Source organism: Helianthus annuus, chromosome 9 (assembly GCF_002127325.2).
Source record: "Helianthus annuus cultivar XRQ/B chromosome 9, HanXRQr2.0-SUNRISE, whole genome shotgun sequence".
In the NCBI taxonomy this organism is placed as follows: domain Eukaryota; kingdom Viridiplantae; phylum Streptophyta; class Magnoliopsida; order Asterales; family Asteraceae; genus Helianthus; species Helianthus annuus.
In genome coordinates this window covers 23968723-23985103 of record NC_035441.2, presented here as the reverse complement: position 1 = coordinate 23985103, position 16381 = coordinate 23968723, and positions in this window count along the sequence as shown.

Genomic DNA, 16381 nt, shown 5'->3' with positions numbered 1-16381 from the left:
CGGAAGTATCTGCGAAAGAATTATGTGGCCTTCTTGGCACATGTTACAGCAGATAAGGGCCAAGGTAAGTCTATTCGAGATATCCCAGTTGTCGGGATTATCCGGAGCTGTTTCCTGAAGAGTTACCTGGTCTACCTCCAGCACGCCAAGTCGAGTTCCGTATTGATCTTGTACCTGGTGCGAATCCTATTGCTAGAGCTCCATATCGTCTTGCACCGTCTGAGATGCAAGAGTTGTCTAAGCAGCTTCAGGAGCTTTCTGACAAAGGTTTTATCCGTTCTAGCTTTTCCCCTTGGGGTGCTCCCGTTCTTTTTGTCAAGAAGAAGGATGGATCTTTCAGGATGGGCATCGATTATCGTGAGCTGAATAAGCTTACCATCAAGAATCGATATCCCTTACCTCGCATTGATGATCTCTTTGACCAGTTACAGGGTGCTACTTGCTTTTCGAAGATCGACCTTTGTTCTGGATATCATCAGCTTCGTGTGCATTAAGAGGATATCCCCAAGACAGCATTCCGCACTCGATATGGGCATTATGAGTTCACAGTCATGCCATTCGGTCTGACCAATGCTCCTGCTGTTTTTATGTAATTAATGAATAGGGTCTGCAAGCCTTATTTAGATAAGTTCATCATCGTTTTTATCGATGATATCTTGTTATATTCTAAGACGCGAGCTGATCACGAGCAACATCTTCGTCTTACTCTGGAACTCCTAAAGAAAGAGCAACTTTTTGCCAAATTCTCCAAGTGTAAATTTTGGCTTAAGGAAGTTCAATTTTTGGGACATATTGTCAACGAACAAGGTGTTCATGTAGATCCCTCCAAGATCAGTGCAATTAAGGATTGAGATACGCCTACTACTCCTACTGAGGTTCGTTCCTTTCTTGGTCTAGCGGGTTATTACCACCGCTTCATTAAGAACTTCTCGAAGATTGCAGTTCCTCTAACTGCTCTAACTCAGAAGAACACACCCTTCGAATGGGGTTCTAAACAAGAAGAAGCGTTTCAGACCTTAAAGCAGAAGTTGTGTGATGCACTAACTGGTAAAGCGAATGTTGTGGCTGACGCATTAAGTCGTAAGGAACGTACTAAGCTTCATTGTGTTCGTGTTCAATCTGCTATTCAAGCTCGATCTGATATCCAAGCACGCATTACTCAGGCTCAACATGCTTGTGTTTCATAAGACTTGATGGGTAAGGAATTACCCTATCACATTAAGCCTGATCTTGTGCTGAAAGATGATGTATCGTATTATTTCATGGACCATTTGTGGGTCCCAAGCCAAGATGATCTTCGCACCTTGCTTATGGATGAAGCCCATAAGTCTCGTTATTCTATTCATCCTGGCTCAGACAAGATGTATAAGGATCTTCGTACTCGGTATTGGTGGCCTGGTGTGAAGAAAGACATTGCCTTGTACGTTTCAAAATGCCTTACTTGTCTTAAGGTTAAGGCTGAACACCAACATCCTTCTGGTCTTTTGGAGCAACCAGAGATTCCAGTTTGGAAATGGGAAACATCGCTATGGATCTCATTACTAAACTTCCGCGCACTAAGAAAGGTCATGATGCCATCTGGGTAGTTGTTGATCGTCTTACTAAGTCAGCGCATTTCTTCCCAATCCGTGAGGATTTTTCTGCTGAAAGGTTGGCTAAAATCTATGTGGATGAAATCGTATCTCGACATGGTGTTCCTTTGAACATTATTTCTGATAGAGATGCTCGCTTCTCTTCTCGTTTTTGGAGAACCATACAATCTGCTATGGGGACCCAACTTAATCTGAGCACAGCTTATCATCCACAAACAGATGGCCAAACTGAAAGAACAATCCAGACTTTGGAGGATATGCTTAGAGCTTGTGTGATCGATTTTGGTGGTCGTTGGGATTCACATCTTCCATTGATTGAATTCTCCTACAACAACAGTTATCACTCCAGCATCAACATGGCTCCTTTCGAGGCTCTCTATGGTCGAAGATGTCGTTCACCAGTCTGCTGGAATGAGATAGGTGAGGCTCAGCTTACTGGACCTGACCTCATTCTAGAGACAACTGATAAGGTTTAGAAAGTTCGTAATAACCTTCAGACCGCTCGAAGCCGTCAAAAGAGTTACGTGGACCGACGACGAAAGCCCTTGGAATTTCAAGTCGGTGATCGTGTATTACTTAAGGTCTCACCTTGGAAAGGTGTGATCAGATTTGGATAGAAAGGAAAACTTGCACCTAGATATGTTGGACCATTTAAGATCGTCGAAAGAATCTGCAAGGTAGCCTACAGACTTGATTTACCTCCTGAACTTGGTAATGTTCATCCAACCTTCCACGTATCCAATCTCAAGAAGTGTCTAGCTGATGAGAATCTCCACATACCACTTGACGAGATCCGTGTTGATAAAACACTACATTTTGTTGAGAAACCTGTGGAAATTTTGGATCGTGAAGTCAAATGGCTTAAGCGCAAGCGCATTCTGTTGGTTAAAGTTCGCAGGGAATCTAAACGTGGACCCGAGTTTACTTGGGAAGGTGAAGATCAAATGAGGGCGAAGTATCCGCATCTATTGTCACAAGTTTCCTCTAAACAAATTTCGGGACGAAATTTCCACAAGTAGGGGAGACTGTGACATTTGTGCTTGTAATCATTGTGAACAATTCAGTTATCAATGAAATAAAGTTATTTGATCCCAATGTCTGTTTCTTTTTGTTTGATGTTTTTCATGTTTTGGCTTTTATCCAATTTCAAACTCTATATCGCTTTCTGGAGAATTATACGCAAACTGGTGCGTGAATGTACTCAGTTTAACGTGACAAATACTTCGGAACATCAATTTTTGCTTAACATACCTTAAATAACCTTTACATAACTTAGAAATAAGTTTTGAAGGCTTGGGTATGGCAAAATCATGTTTATTCGCTTATAGGGACTAAAATTGACAAACTGCAAACGTATGCCAATCTGAACTGTAACAAACATTCTGGATCATGGCCATAAGTTAAACACACCTTAAATATCCTTTACATAGCTTAGAAATATGCTTTGAGGGGTTCGGTGTGCTAAAATAAACTTTATGCTCATTCAGGGACTAAAAACGTCAAAAAGTGCATAAGTTTGCATTTTCGCGCATAACTTACGTTCTGAATACATCCGGACATCCAAAAATTTCTTTAATCATTGAGATATTATGTTTTAATTATTGGCTTGATAAAAATCCATTCGTCGCATAATTTGGATTGTTTTTGCGTCCGTTACGACTTCCGTCGTAATTAACCGAACAACGCAACCGTACGACCAGACGAGCCGACATCCGACATATTTTTGAGCACATTTTAAGTTCCCTATACTTTAACTTCATTTAGAGCTTTGAAATGGGGTTAACGGGGCTTAATCGTGTCAAAAATGGGCCGAAATGCATGTTTTTCAAGTGCAGGGAACATTTTGCAATCTCTGGAAAGTATCAGACCTGCAAGGTCCTTACGGACCGTATGGGAATGGTCTTATGGTCCGTAAGCAGGTCCCAGACATCCGAATGTGTTTTCCAGCTTGTTCCAGCTGTTGCACACCTTTGCACCACGTTTCTTTGATTCTATGTGCTTGTTTTTGATGCTCATGGTTTCTCAAAACAGTGGGTATGAGGTGTACGGACTAGATCGAAGCTCGTTTCCCGATAAACGATCCTAACGGTTCTAGCATTCCTATAAATACCCAAACCATTCACTTGCAAAAACCCACTTGATTTTGAGATTTTCTCTAAATTGGAGTGGTTATCACTTCATACCTGAGAAATACTTGGAAATCAATCTTGCGGGGACCTTCTGTAAGTATTCTTTCGCGTTTTTCGTTCATTTTAGCGTTAAAGTCAAACTGTGTTTGACTTTCTGCATTGACCAGTTTATGGTCAACACGAAGTTCGTTTGAACTTCATAACGTGAGCGTAAACATGATGGTTATAATCCCTAGTGACTATACCTACTGATTACCAAGTTATCTAGGCTCAGTGACGAGTCGTAGTTTCGGCCAAAATGCGTTTTCTCGCGTATTTTGTAACCAAACTACTCTAGGGTATTAAAACCGTTTGTTTTAATACCAACCCTGTTTTCTAACTTTACTAAACATGTTCTAGCATGTTTAGCTCGTCACTTTTAGATTTGTGCTTGTTTAGGGTCGTAAAGGTAAGCGATCTAATCAATCGCTTATACTTTCAAACCCGACCCATTTGGTCGATCTTTAGGATCCGACCAAATACTTTAGGTGACCATAATTGTATAGGGAATAACCTTCCGAGGTTATACCTTATGGTCGCATCGTTTAAATAGTGGTATGATAAGTAGTTCTTATGCCTTAGGTAAATTTCCAAAATACCCTTTTTGCGCTAAAATCCATTTTAAGCCTATGTAACATAATTTTTGACATCTAACTTGATTTAGCAACAATATTAAGCATGTTAAGGCATATATTGCTTATCATAGGACTAGTTAGGCATTCCGAACGCGTTTTACGCGAACGACGCGTTAAAGTAGCATAAGCTACCTAAGCGGGCCGTAACGGGTCAAAAGCACTTAGGATAGGTTTCGTTTTAGTATGTAGGCTTTGTCAAACCATATTACATAAGTCCCCACACTTATTTGGTTTATGAACCCTCGTACTACCCGATCCTCTGAAAAGTCCGTTTATTAATATAGATACCTATATTAGGTGCCGTTTGAATCCGTGATCTTCTAGCTTTGCTTGGTGGATATCTAAAGTCTATTGAGCAATCTCAAGTGATTACATAGTCCCCTCTTTTACTGTTTTTCAAACATTTTGGGGTGAAACACATGTGCCTATTTGTTTACATTTGGTATAACACTTGGTTTGTTTAACGGTTCTTTATTACATTCATTAACACCGATCATGCCGCTCGGTAGTAAGTAGTGGTACCATAGGACCTGACAAATCCCGTTCCTGACATCCTAGGTTTGTTTGTGTGTAAGGAATGACTGAATCCGAAAACATTTTACTTTGATAACCTTTGCTCTAAGGTTATCCTGCTGTCTCAAGGCTTGGATGTATGCGTTAACTTACTACATAAGTGTTTGTATCAATAAAACATGCATTCATTTTACAAAACATAACTTTTGATTTATTTCAAATATTTGTTTTGTTCATTTTTACTTATGGTTTAAGTAGTCTCATTTTTTTACTTACCATACATAACTTTTGTTTATACGTTACATGACTTACACTTAACTTGGGTTATACCATGACTTTTGACTATTGGTTTAAATATGAACATTATACATTGGTGGTTTGTTTGGGTGACTCGAATAACAAGACGCGTGTAATATAATCTAAGCATGGTGGATACGCCGCTGGTACTTCCTATATATAAGTGCTTGTATGATATTACATATCGTAGCGTTATTTATGCCATTCAGTTTAGACATGTTACTTTTACAACACATTTTCACTTAAACATTGTTATACAAATAACTTGGATTTTACAAACTTTTTTTACTTGGTTACTCTTTTAACCATACGTTATTCTTTTACAAATACTTATCATCTGATTTGCTATCGTTTTTCAAATGTTTTATAAAAGAAAATACTTAACAAGGTTCATGACTGATTTTTATTAAACATTTTCTTTAAACTCAAGTCATGAATCCTATTTTCACAAAACCTATGTTACTCACAGGCATTTTTATGCTGACGTACCTATTTTCACATGTGTTTTCAGGTGCTGTTGCTTAGGATGATCATGACATACTAGGGAGGACTTGGGCCTTAGTGACATAAAATGAAGATAGACTTAGTTTAATATTGTGATGTACTTTTGTTTCTTTTTATTTTAAGACAATGTGACTTGTTGGTTCTTGTTTTGAACAATGTATTCCACCCTTGGGTGATGAATAAAATAGTATTTTAATTACCATGGTTGTGGAACAATAATTTTGTTACAACACTCCCCGACGTTTCCGCCACGATTTGATGTTTTACGTGGTCGGGGTGTGACAGAAGAGTTGGTATCAGAGCCAATGGTTATAGGGAATTAGGTTATTAGTAATGCTTTGACCTAGACTATAACCTTTCTATGACCCCAACACAAGTTGTCTTGTGTTTAGATCTTAAAACATGCACTTCACCTATCCTTAGGTGATCACCAAAACAAGAACCCAATTTTCTGAAACGATTTTTGAAAAACAATCTTCTATTTTCAAATAAGTTATTATATGGTTTTGAACCCTTTTTGTTTTTTTTTTTTCAAATTGATTTTGAAAATTTATCATTTGTTTTTGAATGATTCTTTTGGGCCTTGTGCCTTCCAAGTTTTCAAAATCTCGTCAGAGTTTTGGGTTCTAAATAGTGTGAACACGTGCAAACTGGAAGGGTGAATGCCTGTACCCTGGGTTTTCTGTCTAAGGCTAGAGTGTTCGTACAAATCCACATAATCGGACCAGTCACTCTTACCTGGGAACTCTTGGGGTGAGTGTTCACATATAGGCGAGCATGTCTTCGCTAAGCATTATTTATGGGCCCATTTACTTTGATTAGTCACTGTGTGTCATTTGTTTGCTTTGTGATACGGACGAATGACCACCATCCTTGCTTTTGTTGATTTTGTTTCATCTCGTTCTTTTCATCTAATCATCTCACTCGTTTCCTCTCATGTTTTCCTCTTTTAGCATGCCTCCTCGTCGTGAAAACCCGTTAACCAATGCCGAAATGGCAGATATTCTGGCACAGCACATGGCTGCCGCACTCCCAAACATTATCGCTCAAGTGAACCAGGCCAACAACAATCAGAATGCTCCTTGTAACTTCAAGAGATTCAATTCGGCTAAACCACTCAAGTTCAGTGGTACCGAAGGGGCAACTGGGCTTCTTCAATGGTTCGAGAGCATTGAGAGTACATTTCGTCATGTTCTGTGTCCTGAGAACCGGAAGGTCGAGTTCGCTTCTAGCGTATTTCAGAAGAGGGCTTTGACATGATGGAACGGGGTTATGAGAGACCGTGGTGCAGAAGTTGCTCTTGCACAAACATGGGCTGAACTGAGAACTCTTATGATGAGGGAGTTTTGTCCTTGTCATGAGCTGCGAAAATTGGAGAGGGAATTTGATGATCTGAAGCAGGAAAGTGGTGAGCACCGGGCGTATACAGACAGGTATGAGGAGTTAAGCTTACTTTTCCCGACAATGGTTACCCCACTCGACAAGGCTATCGAAAGGTACATCGATGGTCTACCTGACTCTGTGCAAGACATCGTTACTGGCAGTAATCCTACCACTGTCCGTCACGCAATCGAGTTATCTGCAACATTGACTGAATCGCAGATTCAAAAGGGTAAGTTGCACAGGAAGGGTGACAAGAAGGGTAAGAAGCAAGAGTCTGACAAGAAGGATAGCAAGAAAGGTAAAAACAAGCAAGGTAAGGATGCGGGTTCCTCAAAGGGGTCTAGGAAGCGGAAGGCTTCCCAAAATTTTGTTGTTACTACACAGACAAATCAGCCTGCGCAACCGCTTACCAAGAAACCATACTTTGGCAATGCACCTTTGTGCGATAAGTGTAACGGTCGTCATCAACCACACCACCAGTGCCGTCAATCCACCAACTGTGGAAGACCTGGTCATCTTGCTGCTACATGCCGCATTCCTGTCAATCAGAATCGGGCAGCTCAGAACCCGGCTCAACAAGTTGCTCAACCTCCTGCTCAGCAACATGGTCAAGCTGCACGACTTCACTACCCACCAGGTTCTTGTTATAACTGTAGGGATCTGACCCACTACCGTAACCAGTGTCCAAGATTGGTGAATGCGAATCTAGTTCAGGCTCAGGCTCGTGGGCGAGCTTTCAACATGAATAAACAAGAGGCGCAAGCAGAAAATGATGTGGTGAACGGTACGTTCTTTGTTAATAATCAACATGCGTCTATTCTTTTTTATTCAAGGGCCGATAAGAGTTTTGTGTCGTTATCTTTTGAGCCCTTGCTTCGCGTGTCTAGAACGAAACTAGGTAAGCCTTTGACAGTCGAAGTTGCTAGTGGTGAACCCGTTGTTCTTGATTCTGTTCTTCGTAACTGCCAGTTGAACCTTAACGACCATCTCTTTCCTATTGACCTCACGCCTATGCAACTTGGAAGCTTTGATATTATTGTGGGTATGGATTGGTTAGCCAAGCATCACGCAGAGGTAGTTTGTTTTGAGAAGATTGCTCGTGTACCGCTTTCGTCAGGTGAGATCTTACAGGTTCGTGGTGAGAAACCTGTTAGTAGCCTCAAGCTTATGTCTTGTTTTCAAGCTCGGAAGTATCTGCGAAAGAATTATGTGGCCTTCTTAGCACATGTTACAGCAGATAAGGGCCAAGATAAGTCTATTCGAGATATCCCAGTTGTTCGGGTTTTCCGGAGCTGTTTCCTGAAGAGTTACCTGGTCTACCTCCAGCACGCCAAGTCGAGTTCTGTATTGATCTTGTACCTGGTTCGAATCCTATTTCCAGAGCTCCGTATCGTCTTGCACCGTCTGAGATGCAAGAGTTGTCTAAGCAGCTTCAGGAGCTTTCTGACAAAGGTTTTATCCGTCCTAGCTTTTCCCCTTGGGGTGCTCCCGTTCTTTTTGTCAAGAAGAAGGATGGATCCTTCAGGATGTGCATCGATTATCGTGAGCTGAATAAGCTTACCATCAAGAATCGATATCCCTACCTCGCATTGATGATCTCTTTGACCAGTTACAGGGTGCTACTTGCTTTTCGAAGATCGACCTTCGTTCTGGATATCATCAGCTTCGTGTGCATGAAGAGGATATCCCCAAGACAGCATTCCGCACTCGATATGGGCATTATGAGTTCACAGTCATGCCATTCGGTCAGACCAATGCTCCTGCTGTTTTTATGGACTTAATGAATAGGGTCCGCAAGCCTTATTTAGATAAGTTCATCATCGTTTTTATCGATGATATCTTGATATATTCTAAGACGCGAGCTGATCACGAGCAGCATCTTCGTCTTACTCTAGAACTCTAAAGAAAGAGCAACTTTTTGCCAAATTCTCCAAGTGTGAATTTTGGCTTAAGGAAGTTCAATTTTTGGGACATATTGTCAACGAACAAGGTATTCATGTAGATCCCTCCAAGATCAGTGCAATTAAGGATTGTGATACACCTACTACTCCTACTGAGGTTCGTTCCTTTCTTGGTCTAGCGGGTTATTACCACCGCTTCATTGAGAACTTCTCGAAGATTGCAGTTCCTCTAACTGCTCTAACTCAGAAGAACAAACCCTTTGAATGGGGTTCTAAACAAGAAGAAGCGTTTCAGACCTTAAAGCAGAAGCTGTGTGATGCACCTATTTTGACTTTGCCTGAGGGCAATGATGATTTCGTCGTTTATTGCGATGCTTCGAAATTGGGTCTTGGCTGTGTCCTGATGCAAAGGAACAAAGTCATAGCCTACGCATCAAGGCAGTTGAAGGTGCATGAGAGAAACTACACCACTCATGATCTTGAGTTGGGTGTAGTTGTCTTCGCTCTCAAAATCTGGAGACACTATTTGTACGGCACAAAATGCGTGGTTTTCACTGACCACAAAAGTCTTCAGCATATCTTCAATCAGAAAGAACTCCACATGAGGCAAAGACGTTGGGTCAAACTCCTAAATGACTATGATTGCGAAATTCGCTACCATCCTGGTAAAGCAAATGTTGTGGCTGACGCATTAAGTCGTAAGGAACGTACTAAGCTTCATTGTGTTTGTGTTCAATCTGCTATTCAAGCTCGATCTGATATCCAAGCACGCATTACTCAGGCTCAACATGCTTGTGTTTCACAAGACTTGATGGGTAAGGAATTACCCTATCACATTAAGCCTGATCTTGTGCTGAAGGATGATGGATCGTATTATTTCATGGACCGTTTGTGGGTCCCAAGCCAAGATGATCTTCGCACCTTGCTTATGGATGAAGCCCATAAGTCTCGTTATTCAAGTCATCCTGGCTCAGACAAGATGTATAAGGATCTTCGTACTCAGTATTGGTGGCCTGGTATGAAGAAAGACATTGCCTTGTACGTTTCAAAATGCCTTACTTGTCTTAAGGTTAAGGCTGAACACCAACATCCTTCTAGTCTTTGGGAGCAACCATAGATTCCAGTTTGGAAATAGGAAAACATCGCTATGGATCTCATTACTAAACTTCCGCGCACTAAGAATGGTCATGATGCCATCTGGGTAGTTGTTGATCGTCTTACTAAGTCACCGCATTTCTTACCAATCCGTGAGGATTTTTCTGCTGAAAGGCTGGCTAAAATCTATGTGGATGAAATCATATCTCGACATGGTGTTCCTTTGAACATTATTTCTGATAGAGATGCTCGCTTATCTTCTCATTTTTAGAGAACCATGCAATCTGCTATGGGGACCCAACTTAATCTCAGCACAGCTTATCATCCACAAACAGATGGCCAAACTGAAAGAACAATCCAGACTTTGGAGGATATGCTTAGATCTTGTGTGATCGATTTTGGTGGTAGTTGGGATTCACATCTTCCATTGATTGAATTCTCCTACAACAACAGTTATCACTCCAGCATCAACATGGTCCTTTCGAGGCTCTCTATGGTCGAAGATGTCGTTCACCAGTCTGCTGGAATGAGATAGGTGAGGCTCAGCTTACTGGACCTGACCTCATTCTAGAGACAACTGATAAGGTTAAGAAAGTTCGTGATAACCTCCAGACAGCTCGAAGACGTCAAAAGAGTAACGTGGACCGACGACGCAAGCCCTTGGAATATCAAGTCGGTGATCATGTATTACTTAAGGTCTCACCTTGGAAAGGTGTGATCAGATTTGGAAAGAAAGCAAAACTTACACCTAGATATGTTGGACCAATCAAGATCGTCGAAAGAATCGGCAAGGTAGCCTACAGACTTGATTTACCTCCTGAACTTGGTAATGTTCATCCAACCTTCCACGTATCCAATCTCAAGAAGTGTCTAGCTGATGAGAATCTCCACATACCACTTGACGAGATCCGTGTTGATAAAACACTACATTTTGTTGAGAAACCTGTGGAAATTTTGGATCGTGAAATCAAATGGCTTAAGCGCAAGCGCATTCCGTTGGTTAAAGTTCGCAGGGAATCTAAACGTGGACCTGAGTTTACTTGGGAACGTGAAGATCAAATGAAGGTGAAGTATCCGCATCTATTCTCACAAGTTTCCTCTAAACAAATTTCGGGACGAAATTTCCACAAGTAGGGGAGACTGTGACATTTGTGCTTGTAATCACTGTGAACAATTCAGTTATCAATGAAATAAAGTTATTTGATCCCAATGTTTGTTTCTTTATGTTTGATGTTTTTCATGTTTTGGCTTTTATCCAATTTCAAACTCTATATCGCTTTCCGGAGAATTATACGCAAACTGGTGCGTGAATGTACTCAGTTTAACACGACAAATACTTCGGAACACCAATTTATGCTTAACATACCTTAAATAACCTTTACATAACTTAGAAATAAGTTTTGAAGGCTTGGGTATGGCAAAATCATGTTTATTCGCTTACAAGGACTAAAATTGACAAACTGCGAAAGTATGCCAATCTGAACTGTAACGAACATTCTGGAACATGGCCATAAGTTAAACACACCTTCAATATCCTTTACATAGCTTAGAAAAAGGCTTAGAGGGGTTCGGTGTGCTAAAATAAACTTTATGCTCATTCAGGGACTAAAAACGTCAAAAAGTGCATAAGTTTGCATTTTCGCGCATAACTTACGTTCTGAATACATCCGGACATCCAAAAATTTATGTAATCATTAAAATATTATGTTTTAATGATTTTCTTGATAAAAATCCATTCGTCGCATAATTTGGATCGTTTTTGCGTCCGTTACGACTTCCGTCGTAATTAACCGAACAACGCAATCGTACGACCAAACGAGCCGACATCCGACATATTTTTGAGCACATTTTAAGTTCTCTATACTTTAACTTCATTTAGAGCTTTGAAATGGGGTTAACGGGGCTTAAACGTGTCAAAAATATGCCGAAATGCATGTTTTTCAAGTGCAGGGACCATTTTGCAATTTCTGGAAAGTATCAGACCTGCAGGGTCCTTACGGACCGTATGGGAATGGTCTTACGGTCCGTAAGCAGGTCCCAGACATTAGAATGTGTTTTCCAGCTTGTTCCAGCTGTTGCACACCTTTGCACCTGGTTTCTTTGATTCTATGTGCTTGTTTTTGATGCCCATGGTTTCTCAAAACAGTGGGTATGAGGTGTACGGACTAGATCGAAGCTCGTTTCCTGATAAACGATCCTAACGGTTCTAGCATTCCTATAAATACCCAAACCATTCACTTGCAAAAACCCACTTGATTATGAGATTTTCTCTAAATTGGAGTGGTTATCACTTCATACCTGAGAAATACTTGGAAATCAATCTTGCGAGGACCTTCTGTAAGTATTCTTTCGCGTTTTTCGTTCATTTTAGCGTTAAAGTCAAATTGTGTTTGACTTTCTGCATTGACCAGTTTATGGTCAACACGAAGTTCGTTTGAACTTCATTACATGAGCGTAATCACGATGGTTATAGTCCCTAGTGACTATGATCTCACTGAAAGAGAGGCATGCTGTCGATAAAGTCATAAAAACGTTATCTAGGCTCAGTGACGAGTCGTAGTTTCGGCCAAAATGCGCTTTCTCGCGTATTTTGTAACCAAACTACTCTAGGGTATTAAAACCATTTGTTTTAATACCAGACCTATTTTCTAACTTTACTAAACATGTTCTAGCATGTTTAGCTCGTCACTTTTAGATTTGTGCTTGTTTAGGGTCGTAAAGGTAAGCGATCTAATCAATCGCTTATACTTTCGAACCCGACCCATTTGGTCGATCTTTAGGATCCGACCAAATACTTTAGGTGACCATAATTGTATAGGGAATAACCTTCCGAGGTTATACCTTATGGTCGCATCGTTTAAATAGTGGTATGATAAGTAGTTCTTATGCCTTAGGTAAATTTCCAAAATACCCTTTTTGCGCTAAAATCCATTTTAAGCCTATGTAACATAATTTTTGACATCTAAATTGATTTAGCAAAAATATTAAGCATGTTAAGGCATATCTTGCTTATCATAGGACTAGTTAGGCATTCCGAACGCGTTTTACGCGAACGATGCGTTAAAGTAGCATAAGCTACCTAAGCGGGCCGTAACGGGTCAAAAGCACTTAGGATAGGTTTCGTTTTAGTATGTAGGCTTTGTCAAACCATATTACATAAGTCCCCACACTTATTTGGTTTACGAACCCTCGTACTACCCGATCCTCCGAAAAGTTCGTTTATTAATATAGATACCTATATTAGGTGTCGTTTGAATCCGTGATCTTCTAGCTTTGCTTGGTGGATATCTAAAGTCTATTGAGCAATCTCAAGTGAGTACATAGACCCCTCTTTTACTGTTTTTCAAACATTTTGGTGTGACACACATGTGCCTACTTGTTACTTTCATGTTTTCCATGTTTTCACAACTTATGCTTGCTATGTTCATTAGTACACTTATAGTACATGATTTCATTATGTTTTGCTACGTGTGTTTACTTGACATGCTAGCACATTGTTTTACATTACATTTCTTTTGCTATGTATGTTCATTTAACATGCTAGCACATTGATTTACATGACTTTTCTACTTTGTATGTTTACTTAGCATACTTAGTACATTGTTCTCACATACTTGTTTACATTTGGTATAACACTTGGTTTGTTTAACGGTTCTTTATTACATTCATTAACACCGATCATGCCGCTCGGTAGTAAGTAGTGGTACCATAGGACTTTGCAAATCTCGTTCCTGACATCCTAGGTTTGTTTGGGTGTAAGGAATGACTGAATCCGAAAACATTTTACTTTGATAACCTTTGCTCTAAGGTTATCCTGATGTCTCAAGGCTTGGATGTATGCGTTAATTTACTACATAAGTGTTTGTATCAATAAAACATGCATTCATTTTACAAAACATAACTTTTGATTTCTTTCAAATACTTGTTTTGTTCATTTTTACTTATGGTTTAAGTAGTCTCATTTTTTTTTACTTACCATACATAACTTTTCTTTATACATTACATGACTTACACTTAACTTGGGTTATACCATGACTTTTGACTATTGGTTTAAACATGAACATTATACATTGGTGGTTTGTTTGGGTGACTCGAATAACGAGACGCGTGCAATATAATGCAAGCATGGTGGATACGCCGCTGGTACTTCCTATATATAAGTGCTTATATGATATTACATATCGTAACGTTATTTATGCCATTCAGTTTAGACATGTTACTTTTACAACACATTTTCACTTAAACATTGTTTTACAAATAACTTGGTTTTTACAAACTCTTTTTACTTGGTTACTCTTTTAACCATACGTTATTCTTTTACAAATACTTATCATCTGATTTGCTATCGTTTTTCAAATGATTTATAAAAGAAAATACTTAACAAGGTTCATGACTGATTTTTATTAAACATTTTCTTTAAACTCAAGTCATTAATCCTATTTTCACAAAACCTATGTTACTCACAGGCATTTTTATGCTAACGTACCTATTTTCACATATGTTTTCAGGTGCTGTTGCTTAGGATGATCATGACATACTAGGGAGGACTTGGGCCTTAGTGACATTAAATGAAGACAGACTTAGTTTAATATTGTGATGTACTTTTGTTTCTTTTTATTTTAAGACAATGTGACTTGTTGGTTCTTGTTTTGAACAATGTATTCCACCCTTGGGTGATGAATAAAATAGTATTTTAATTACCATGGTTGTGAAACAATAATTCTGTTACAACACTCCCCGATGTTTCCGCCACGATTTGATGTTTTACGTGGTCGGGGTGTGACATTAATAGCTTATGATTTTAAATAATCAACATAACCATCACCATCTTCATCACTTCCACTCACCCTCCTCCCCCCTTGTAAGCTTCGGCCGAAACACCCCCATACACCACCACAATTTTCGAGCATCCATCTTCTAATCCAAGTGTACTCCAAGGTGTAGCAAGGTCATCAACGAAGCTCGGTGTTCATGGAATTTGAAGGACCTCATTCGTTTGCTATTATCCTCTACATTTTCATCTTGATCTTCCCTAGCTTTAAGCTAGTTGTAAGCTTCTTGTTAATCCTTGTTTACTTCATATTTATGGTGGTTAAAAGGTTTATTATGAAGAAAACATATGAACACCATAAGATCTTACACTTAAAACTTGAAACATAAGCTTAAATAAGATGATACATGAAGAAATAATGTTAGTATGATGTTGTTTGATGATATGTTGATGCTTGCTTGTTGATTACTAGAAATATGTTGTTGATCATTACATGAAACTTGTTAGCTTATGATTAAAAACATGATTTAACAAGTATGAGGTGATTAAGGGTTTTCATGAAAGAATCACCTCCATATTTAGACATGAACTTGGTGACAAAATGACTTCTTGTAAAATAACAAACAAAGTGATCTAGTGATCTTGTAGATCTAAAACTTGTAAATGATTTTCCTAAATAAACCAAGTCTAAAAGACGGTTTTGAAAGATCATGATCCTTACACTATTTTGGAAAATAAAGTAAGTATATGGATACTAGTGACACACAAAAATGTTGTAAATAAATATTTTTGTAAAATATGTCCACAAGTTGTGAACATCTAAAAATCCTAAGAATGAGATTTTAAATAAAGTAAACACACTTTGGAGGGAAACTAAACCCACTAAACGCCTTACCAAGTTACTACGCGTTTTTATGAAGCATCAAGTTCATGTTGGTTTGTAAATAGAATAGCTTGCTCTTGGTAAATTGTTGTTGATTGTTGAATGATTTTTGGAAAAGAAAATGATATGCTTATTAGCATGGACACCTCCATTTACAAAGAAAACTCTGGCGAAATTTTCTAAAAATTCCAACACTTACAAATTATTTTTCTAACAAGTGTTCACAAATACGTTTTAACTTTGTTTTTCAAAATAAACTTCGCCATGAGTTTTGTTACAAAAATACAAAGTATTGGAGGTTGATTTCTACATGTAAAATGGTTAAATATATATTTAGAATATATATTTTATACTAGAACACTTGTGTGGATACTTGTTTATTTTGTGAGATAGTTATATTATTTTAGGGTAAAAATAATATAACATAACAAGTACCTTGACATTAGAATTGTGTAGTACGTGATTGAAGTAATGAGTAGATAAACCGTACGTAGGATACGTGTTATGCATGCACGAGAAACTGATTGTTATCTGTACCTTATTAGGACGTGCTTGATTTCTGATTATTAGACTAACTAATCTAACCGAGCAAACCAAGGTGAGTTCACACACTTTCTAAGGCATGGGATTCCCGGTGGT